The sequence below is a fragment of the Thalia democratica genome, unplaced genomic scaffold (genome assembly GCF_965202585.1).
Source record: "Thalia democratica unplaced genomic scaffold, ktThaDemo2.hap1.1 HAP1_SCAFFOLD_1057, whole genome shotgun sequence".
NCBI classification, from domain to species: Eukaryota; Metazoa; Chordata; class Thaliacea; order Salpida; family Salpidae; genus Thalia; species Thalia democratica.
In genome coordinates this window covers 27501-38228 of record NW_028139981.1, presented here as the reverse complement: position 1 = coordinate 38228, position 10728 = coordinate 27501, and the positions used below count along the sequence as shown (strand labels likewise).

Here is a 10728-nt window from a genome sequence, read left to right as displayed (position 1 = left end):
GGCGGTGTGTACAAAGGGCAGGGACGTAATCAACGCAAGCTAATGACTCGCGCTTACTGGGAATTCCTCGTTCAAGGAAACAATTGCAAGTCCCTATCCCTAGCACGACCGGGGTTCAACGGATTACCCGGACCTTTCGGCCTAGGGAACACACGATGATCCGGTCAGTGTAGCGCGCGTGCGGCCCCGAACATCTAAGGGCATCACAGACCTGTTATTGCTCAATCTCGTGTGGCTAAACGCCACTAGTCCCTCTAAGAAGTTGTCTCCGACCCAATGGGTCGAGCAGCTATTTAGCAAGTAAGAGTCTCGTTCGTTATCGGAATTAACCAGACAAATCGCTCCACCAACTAAGAACGGCCATGCACCACCACCCACAGAATCAAGAAAGAGCTCTCAATCTGTCAATCCTCGCTGTGTCCGGGCCGGGTGAGATTTCCCGTGTTGAGTCAAATTAAGCCGCAGGCTCCACTCCTGGTGGTGCCCTTCCGTCAATTCCTTTAAGTTTCAGCTTTGCAACCATACTTCCCCCGGAACCCAAAGACTTTGGTTTCCCGGAAGCTGCCGGACAGTTCTTAAGTTCGACACTGCCCGATCGCTAGTCGGCATCGTTTAAGGTCAGAACTAGGACGGTATCTGATCGTCTTCGAACCTCTGACTTTCGCTCTTGATTAAAGAAAACATTCTTGGCAAATGCTTTCGCAGTCGTTCGTCTTGCGCCGATCCAAGAATTTCACCTCTAACGGCACAGTACGGATGCCCCCGTCCGTTCCTATTAATCATTACCTCGTGCTCCGAAAACCAACAAAATAGAACCGAGGTCCTATTCCATTATTCCATGCAACATTATACAAGCGTAAAGCCTGCTTTGAACACTCTAATTTTTTCAAGGTAAACTTGCCGGACCACCGCAACACTCAGTTAAGAGCACCGCGAAGGCACCGACCAACAAGAACAACAAGGCCAGTGCTAGCCTTTCGACCGACCAACCTCGCCGTCCCTATATCCAACTACGAGCTTTTCAACCGCAACAACTTAAATATACACTTTTGGAGCTGGAATTACCGCGGCTGCTGGCACCAGACTTGCCCTCCAATGGATACTCGTTAAAAAGTTTAAAGTGTACTCATTCCAATTGCAGGACCTCGTACGAGGTCTGCATTGTTATTTTTCGTCACTACCTCCCCGAGCCGGGAATGGGTAATTTGCGCGCCTGCTGCCTTCCTTGGATGTGGTAGCCGTTTCTCAGGCTCCCTCTCCGGAATCGAACCCTGATTCTCCGTCACCCGTTACAACCTCGGTAGGCCGATACCGTACCGACGATAGTTGATAGGGCAGTTGCTTTAATGAGATGTCGCCAGCACTAGGCCGTGCGATCCGCAAGCTTATCCAGAGTCACCATTGTAACGACCCGAAAGCCGGTTAGTTTTGGTCTGATAAATGCGCGCCTCACGTCAGTTCGGCGCTTTACGCATGTATTAGCTCTAGAATTGCCACAGTTATCCATGTAAAAGCGTACAATCAAATGAACCATAACTGATTTAATGAGCCATTCGCAGTTTCACTGTACGTGAGCTCGTACTTACACTTGCATGGCTTAATCTTTGAGACAAGCATATGACTACTGGCAGGATCAACCAGATAACTATCCGAGGGCGTTTAAACCCGTTGCTCGACTGAGCGTTTTTACTGTATAAATACAGACCTTTTCTATCACTCGGCTTAAAAGCCTTGCGAACGTTACTGAAAGTCGGCGCCGGCCTTTTGCTGTTTAAAGCGCCAGCCCGCGTCGACTGCAGCATGCAGCTATACAACTGACTGTTCTTTCTCCCGACCAACCGTTTGCCTTCTGCCGGTTAACTCGTCAGCAGCAACACGCCATCTGTCTGCTGCAGTTACCCGCCTCGAGCCGTGCCTGCCTGCGTCGGCTACTCGTCTCGACGACTTCGCAAAGCTATAAGCCTACCGCCGCTGGACGCTTGTAGTTTTTCATACGCTGCTCCAATGCGTTTACATAGCACGTTCGCCGCCGCTGCAATAGCCGCGCCTCGGGTGCTAAACAGTAATGCTTTAAGCCCGCTTTCTCGTCAAGTCGACCGAACGCACAAACACGTCTCTCTCACTAGTGTAAAGTAATGCATACGTGTATGATGCTCAAATGTTGCTGTTGAACTTTTTTTGCCGATTTTTTCCGATTTTTTCAATTTCTTTGTTTCTTTTCGATTATTTTAATGTTTTAAGCTTATTTATGCTACGTTTAAATGTTTTAATACTTTTTTATACTTTATTTAATATGTTTAAAAGAAATAAATAAAAAAAAATATGTATAAACTACTTTTTTTAATGTTTTAAATATATATATATTTATTATAAATAAACTTTATTTGTATTATTTTTTATTTAAGCGTACTTTTTAAATCTTTATATTTGTTTTATCGTTTTAAGCACATTGCGATAAATATAATAAACAAAAAATTGAATAAAAATAATAATAATAAAAAAAAAAAAAAAAAAAACATAAGCTTATTTTATATTTTTATTTTATTTTTATTTAAACTTACTTTTCAAACCTTAATACTCGTTTTATTTTTTTAAGCAGATTGCGATAAATATAATAAACAAACAATTAAATGAAAATAAAATAAAAAAATCAAACATAAGCTTATTTTATATGTTACATTTTATCTTTATTTAAACTTACTTTTTAAACCTTTATAGTTGTTTTATTTTTTAAGCACATCGCGATAGATATAATAAACAAACAATGAAATAAAAATAATAATAATAATAATAATAATAATAATAAAAAATCATAAGCTTATTTTGTATGTTTCATTTTATTTTATTTAAAACTTACAATTTAAACCTTTGTATTTGTTCTATTCTTTTAAGCACATCGCGATAAATATAATAAGCAAACAATTTAATAAAAGTAAAATAAAAAAATCAAACATAAGCTTATTTTATATGTTTCATTTTATCTTTATTTAAACTTACTTTTTAAACCTTTATAGTTGTTTTATTTTTTAAGCACATCGCGATAGATATAATAAACAAACAATGAAATAAAAATAATAATAATAATAATAATAATAATAAAAAATCATAAGCTTATTTTGTATGTTTCATTTTATTTTTATTTAAACTTACTTTTTTAACCTTTATAGTTGTTTTATTTTTTAAGCACATGGCGATAGATATAATAAACAAACAATAAAATAAAAATAATAATAATAATAATAATAATAATAAAAAATCATAAGCTTATTTTGTATGTTTCATTTTATTTTTATTTAAACTTACTTTTTTAACCTTTATAGTTGTTTTATTTTTTAAGCACATGGCGATAAATATAATAAGCAAACAATTAAATAAAAATAATAACAAATAAATAAAACAATACGGCTAAACTATAAAAAGAAAACTAAATAACTGATAAATACTTGTAAAACATTATTTGAAAAATGTATTTTGAAACACAACACGATTGATTTATAAATAATAATATATTTTTAATTTGTGTAGTTCATTTAAAGTAGTCTCCCTTTTTGCTTCTGGTTTTATTAGAGTTATATATAACAATAAATGGTGTAGTTTATTTAAAGTAGTCTCCCTTTTTGCTTCTGGTTTAATTAAAATTATATAACACATACTATAGTAAGTTAAATAAACTATAGTAACTTTATAAAACTACTTTACAAAATACATTTGTATAATTTAATAACTTTAAAATAACTATCAAGAATAAAATAGAATAGCTTTAAGTTTAGTATACAATTGGTATGTAAATTGTGTAGTTTATTGAAAGTAGTCTCCTTATTTGCTTCTGGTTTTACTTGAGTTACATAACGTTAAATAAACATACTTAATAAACGTAACCATCAATACTGTCATTTTAATAAAACTAAGTACAAATACATTGAATTAACATAGAACTTTAAAAAGCCTTCGCTAGTATCTGTTGGTAACAGTAAATAACCTATTATGACTCACAATACAGGAGTGCGAAATTTATTTTTCATTTGATTTTTCAGGTATTTATTTATTTGTGGAAATAAACTTTTTATTACATTAGAAACTAATTGAATTTTTCCTATAACTATACCTATTATTATATTTAGTATGCTTAAAAGTAATAAAATGACACGTCGCGATTATATAATAAACAAACAATCAAACAAACAAAGAAAAAAAAAAAAAAAAAACTATTTTTTTAAACTTATATTTCAACTATATGTCTTATTTTATTTTCATTTAAACTTACTTTAAACCTCTGTATTTGTTATATATATATTTCAACACAATACGATTAAACTATAAGACAAACAACAAAATAAAATAATCACATTAATAAATACACTAAGCAAATAGCTAGAATAAATATAAATAGTTCAATATATACAATATATTTCTTCCATTTTTAAGTTACTTGTTAAACATATTTATTTAAAAATGTTTCTTTAGAATATAAAACTAACAGTTCTACAAATAAAGAAATTAAAAAGCCAATACACATAACACTAACTTTTCATAAATTAGATATGCAAATATGAACAAAATAGTAACTAAATTCTAAAGCTTTTGTAAACTGTGAACTTATAAACTTATAATAATAATTGCATATTCACCATTCACAATAGCTTTTTATTTAGTACACAACTGGTCTGTAAATTGTGTAGTTTATTGAAAGTATAATCCCGTTTTGCTTCTGGTTTAAATAAAGTTATACAACACATACTAAAGTAAATTAAATAAAGTAATTCACTACTATCGTATTAAATAAAACCAATTTACAAAATACATTAATTTAAATTAAAGTGAACTTTGAACTTATAATAATAATTGCATATTCACTATTCAGAATTTCTTTAAATTTAGTACACAACTGGTCTGTAAATTGTGTTGGTTCTATTCAAGTACTCTCCTTGTTTGTTTTGTTTTAGTTGTATTTATTTTTAGATACTAGCACATTCAATACACATAATAAAGTAAACCAAATAAACTCTATTAATTTAAACTAAGTACAAATACATTAAGTTAATACAAAACTTTAAAAAGCTTTTGCTAGTATCTGTTGGTAACAGTAAATAACTTATTATGACTCACAATACAAAAGTGCAAAATTTATTTTCGTTTGATTTTTCAAGTAGCCACGCTTTTATTTGTTTTTGGACAAAAAGACTTTAAAGTTTTAGTATAAAAGACTAGTTGTATTAATTTTAACTCAGAAAATTGTACTCTACAAGATGGTGCCATTATTTTTTCGATATCTCAAACTGGTCAAACCACTTTTTTAGCGCTCTAATTGGTTTAAACAGCAAATAAGCAAACAGCAAATAACGTTATCTGATTGGCTAAGGTTTTTGTTTGCTAATAACTAGAATTTTCTTTTCTTTTAAGCGTTAAAGAAATGTAAATAAACGAGTAATAAGTATAAATAGGTCAGAAAGAAAAATAGTACAAAAAAGATGAATTCAAAAGCAAAGGCCTACGGCACGTGGTATTCCCAAGCGGTCACCCATCTAAGTACTAACCACGCCCGACACTGCTTAACTTCCCAGATCGGACGAGATGGGGTGTACTCAGTGTGGTATGGTCGTAGGCGTTTGAAGGCGTTTACAAGCCTTTATAAACCCTTCGGTTTATTTAAAAAACCTATTTGCACTTGATTTACAATCAATTTGATATTTTAAAATTATTCCTTATAAAATTTTAACCTGAATTAACTTTTTTTTTGTTTTTTTAATCAACAGTTACTCCCAAACTGTACTAAAACTGTATTGTAACTGTACAAAAGTGTTTGTTTAAATAATTGTTATCTATAAATTACCTAAGACCAGGAAAAGTAGAAGTAAAGTTTATTGAATTATTAAATAAATAAAATAAAATCGTAAAATAAAATAATACAATATGTTTACAATTTGTCATTGATCTATCCATTTATGTTATTGCATTACAAATACAAACATTGCATACATTCAAGAGTATTATTCATCAATCTTTTCAATATAATAAGTTTTAAAATTTATATTTATTTTTAAATAATTCCTGACATTTTAGATTACCTGAGATTTTTTTTTAATTAAATTAATTTTAGTAATTAAATACTTGACGTTCTATTTTGTTTAATTTGATAACTCAACCATGTTTATTTTTTTTACTAATTTAAAAGAACTATTAAACTAAAAGACATTACATACAGCTTCTAAAAGTTTTAAACACCTTAAAAAATATTATTATTTTAAAGATATATTAAAGAACTAAACAGATATTACTCCTAAAAAATCTTGTTAATAATATATAAAAAGTACTCAAAGTCAGACTCGGAAATATATATACTGTTGTATATCTTACTTGAAGTTCACTGTAATTGACACTGTATAACAAAATTATAAAAATCAACCTATTTATATAGCAAAATATTTCTTTATCTTTGTCGTGGCGCGGTGGGTCAGTGGTCTTATCAGCTGACTCATAAGCAGAAGGTTGTAAGATCGAATCCCGCTAGTCGTCACGAAACACCACTATCGTTCAATGTTCGGGCTTCAAATTCTTTGAGATTATACTGTACTATTTATCTATCTAACTAATCTATCTAACAAATGTTGTTCAATCTAGGTTGTGGGTACTTGGGTCGAGTAATGCCTTTGACTTACAATCTGTTGTGGATTGACAATATTCCTCTATCTATCATTAAACAAATCTATCTAATAAATGTTGTTCAATCTAGGTTGTGGGTACTTGGGTCGAGTAATGCCTTTGACCTACAATCTGTTGTTGATTGTCAACATTCCTCTATCTATCAATAATGATTATATTCAATAATAAATGTTGATTAATTCAGTTGTAAGAAAACCAGTGCGCTGGTTAGGTTGGGTAAGGCCTTCGACTTACAATCTTGGGGATTATCAACGTTCATCACAAGTACAGTAACGATCTCATTGAATTTCCAGTTGGAACATAGGATTGTAGTGGTGGCCTACTTTGTAGGTTTTTTGCCTAGTTTGTTTTTTGCCTAGTAGTGTTTGCCTAGTTTGACAAACTATAGTATATATATTGTATAACTTTACTTGTATTATTTTTTATTTAAATTACTACTTATTATTAAAGAATTAAATTTTTTTAGAAAAAAAAACTATGTATTTTAACTAATGCTTATATTATATGTTTTGTTTTATTTTTATTCAAACTTACTTTAAACCTCTGTATTTTTTATACAATACGATTAAACTATATAACAGAAAAATAATTAAATAATCAAACTATTGAATAAGCAGTTAATTAGTGTGTTTTTTTATGCTTCTTTCATTTTTAACTTACTTGTTAACCATATTTCTTTTATTAAAGTATAAAACTAACAGTTACTAAAATAAAATAATCATAAAGTCAATACACAAAACACTAACTTTTATAATTTAAATATGCAAACATGAATATAGTTATGAATCTATTATTTATTCAAATAGAATTATTCAAAGCTTATAATTATAAAGCTTTTGTATAATGTTTCAATTACAGTGAACTTTAAGTAAGATAAGTTTTTTTTTTTGTAATAACTACAAAATTGGTATTTTAGTTTATTATTAGTAACTAAATACTTATATTTATTATATTTAAAAAAAAACATCTATACTAACTCTAATTTCAAAGCATATTAAATACAAATTTTACCAACTAAATATTTATTTTTATTTTAATTATTATAACTTTCAAACATAAGCTTGTATACCTTATATACCTATATACCTCATATAGTAGGCTTGACATAACATAACATTATTTAATTCTTTTTGTTTGAAATAAACTCATTTAGTTATTAGTAAATTACAACATAAATGTTTATAACAATATAACTAAGATTTAGCTTTTGAGTTAGTAAACTTTGATAGTTTTCTTTTAATAGTTTAATAATCTTTATTTAAGTTCAAGCAAAATTGCTATATATTTAATACACATACAAAAGTAAACTAAGTAAACGTAATTCAATAGTTTCTATTAAGTAAAAGTAATTACAAATACATTAAGTTAATACAAAACTTTAAAAAGCTTTTGCTAGTATCTGTTGGTAACAGTAAATAACTTATTATGACTCACAATACAAAAGTGCAAAATTTATTTTCGTTTGATTTTTCAAGTAGCCACGCTTTTATTTGTTTTTGGACAAAAAAACTTTTAAGTTTTAGTATAAAAGACTAATTGTATTAATTTTAACTCAGAAAATTGTACTCTACAAGATGGTGCCATTATTTTTTCGATATCTCAAACTGGTCAAACCACTTTTTTAGCGCTCTAATTGGTTTAAACAGCAAATAACGTTATCTGATTGGCTTACGTTTTTATTTGCTAATAACTAGAATTTACTTTTCTTTTAAGCGTTAAAGAAATGTAAATAAACGAGTAATAAGTATAAATAGGTCAGAAAGAAAAATAGTACAAAAAAGATGAATTCAAAAAGCAAAAGCCTACGGCACGTGGTATTCCCAAGCGGTCACCCATCTAAGTACTAACCACGCCCGACACTGCTTAACTTCCCAGATCGGACGAGATGGGGTGTGCTCAGTGTGGTATGGTCGTAGGCGTTTGAAAGCGTTTACAAGCCTTTATAAACCCTTCGGTTTGTTTAAAAAACCTATTTGCACTTGATTTACAATCAATTTGATATTTTAAAATTAATCCTTATAAAATTTTAACTTGATGTAAGTATTTTTTTTATTAAAACCTTTTTTTTTGGTGTTTTAATTACAATTACTCCTGTAACTTTATTTAAGACTTTGTTTAAAAGATTGTTAACTATATTCTATATTAAATACTATGATTAGAAGTAAAGTTTATTAAGTGATTAAACTAAATAAAAAACAATGTTAAAATAAACATGTTGTGTTTAGTTTGTTTTACTATTTCTCATTGTTCTATTTATAGATGGTTTTGTTTTACTTCAAGAATATTTATAGTTAGTTTCTAAAGAATATCTCATACTACATCAGATTTTACGATTAACTTAATTTTAGGTAATAAAATATTTGACGTTTAATTTAATAACTCATCTATGTTTATGTTATAAAATAATAGTATCTAATACACATACATTATAATATAATAATATGTATAACTAGTTGTTTTACTTTAAAATGAATAATTAAGTGGAAGAATTAAAAGAACTCACATTTTTGAAGAGAGCGTGGAAAACCAGAATAGTCTTTTAAAACATTTATTAAATTATCGATAAATATAGAATACAATAGAATTAAACATATAAACGTAACTGTGGTTGCTTAGAAACTGAACAAGAAAATTTTTAATAAAAATATAAAATAGTTATTATATAGAATTAAAATAAAATAAAAGTAATATAAATTATATTTTTAAACTAAATAACAATTCACGAGCAATATTAGCGCATATCAGAGTATGAGTTTATAATAAAGGAATTGCTTCTTGATGTTGATACTTACCTTATTCAAATAGAATACATTTTCAGCAATCAGGCTTGTGTTTATCTTAGCGCGCGTAACACAACGTTTGTGGGTTTTGGCACACTTTTGTCGATAGTGGGCGCCCCGCCTTTTAAGTACAGAAATTTCGGGAATTTTCGATTTTCGGAATTCTGACTCGACAGATCGTTTTTGTTTGGTCCAGAGACCCCGTAAAAAATTTTTCAGCCCATTTGAAGCATGATGAAAAAATGTTATTTCGACCCCCTTTTTTTAGGGGTTACGGGGACATCAACCCATTTTTTGGGAATAAAAAACTCCTAGAAAAGGACCACTTTTCTTCTTTTTTCGAATTTCGACTTTTTATTTTTTTGGAAAATTTTTCTATTTTCTTTGTTTGTTCTATTATAATGTCGAAAATATTTTTTTTGAGCTTCGCAACGCATAAGGACTAACGTAAGGTAAGTTTTAAAAGATTTTTTTTTTCGATAATTTTTTCTATATTTTTTGTTTGGTCCATTACAAAGTCGAAAATATTTTTTACGGCTTCTAAACGCGTGTAGATTAACCGTAGGTAGGTTATTTCGAAATTTAAATCTTTCAATATTAATAATTTTTTAGTAAATTGTTCGATTATGAGGTTTTTATGGCTCTTTCAGCACCCAATAAGTACATTAGAAAATAAAACATGAAATAAAAACATCAACTAAAATGAAAATAACATATTCTGTGAAAAAACCTACGAAAATTCTTTATGAAATTTTCTTTGTCACATAATTGGAAGCTAAGAAAAACCGGAAAATAATTCTTCTTGAGCCATGTTTTTGTATGATAAATAGTATGCAAGCTGCCGATGTCAGAAGACTGTCGACAGCCGAAAAAAAGTCTGTTAAGACTCATTGAAATTGCTCCTGTCCACGGAAATCTTTAGTAAAAGGCGAAAGATTCATTCGTGTACTGAACTGAAGCCAGAGTGATTAGCAACGGTTGCCAAGGCTTTTTCTATGGGCTTTACCATGCTACAGGTTGTGAATAAATGTATACAAACTCCCCCAGAGGGGAGGCGAGCCGATTCCGGAGGTACTGCAATACCGGACCGACTCTTGACGAGCAGGACAATAAATTGTCTGAACTGCACGTCGGTTGACAAAAAGTCGTTTGATCATGGGAAGGACGCGTGGTCCTTCTCGAAGCGATCAAACTTCGAAGAACAGATACTACACTTGATCTTAGCTCAATGAGCCGAGAAGCGATGCCTTCTTAGTATCCGTTTTTTTAATAAACAAACGAAGACTTC

General features: G+C 30.0%; 4 non-coding genes and 1 pseudogene across 4 annotated transcripts; all 5 read right to left on the bottom strand.

Annotated features, from left to right (window-relative positions):
• LOC145847708 (small subunit ribosomal RNA) lies at nt 1-1644 on the bottom strand (annotated as a pseudogene; the record flags this gene model as incomplete).
• A 3841-nt stretch (nt 1645-5485) lies between these two features.
• LOC145847709 (5S ribosomal RNA) lies at nt 5486-5604 on the bottom strand. Its single transcript, XR_014371471.1, has one exon. It is a non-coding gene; the product is annotated as a 5S ribosomal RNA (ribosomal RNA).
• A 2855-nt stretch (nt 5605-8459) lies between these two features.
• LOC145847714 (5S ribosomal RNA) lies at nt 8460-8578 on the bottom strand. The gene has a single exon (XR_014371476.1). It is a non-coding gene; the product is annotated as a 5S ribosomal RNA (ribosomal RNA).
• A 1715-nt stretch (nt 8579-10293) lies between these two features.
• On the bottom strand, nt 10294-10408 carry LOC145847705 (U5 spliceosomal RNA). Its single transcript, XR_014371468.1, has one exon. It is a non-coding gene; the product is annotated as a U5 spliceosomal RNA (small nuclear RNA).
• An 81-nt stretch (nt 10409-10489) lies between these two features.
• LOC145847703 (U2 spliceosomal RNA) lies at nt 10490-10685 on the bottom strand. Its single transcript, XR_014371466.1, has one exon. It is a non-coding gene; the product is annotated as a U2 spliceosomal RNA (small nuclear RNA).
• Nucleotides 10686-10728: the final 43 nt, after the last annotated feature.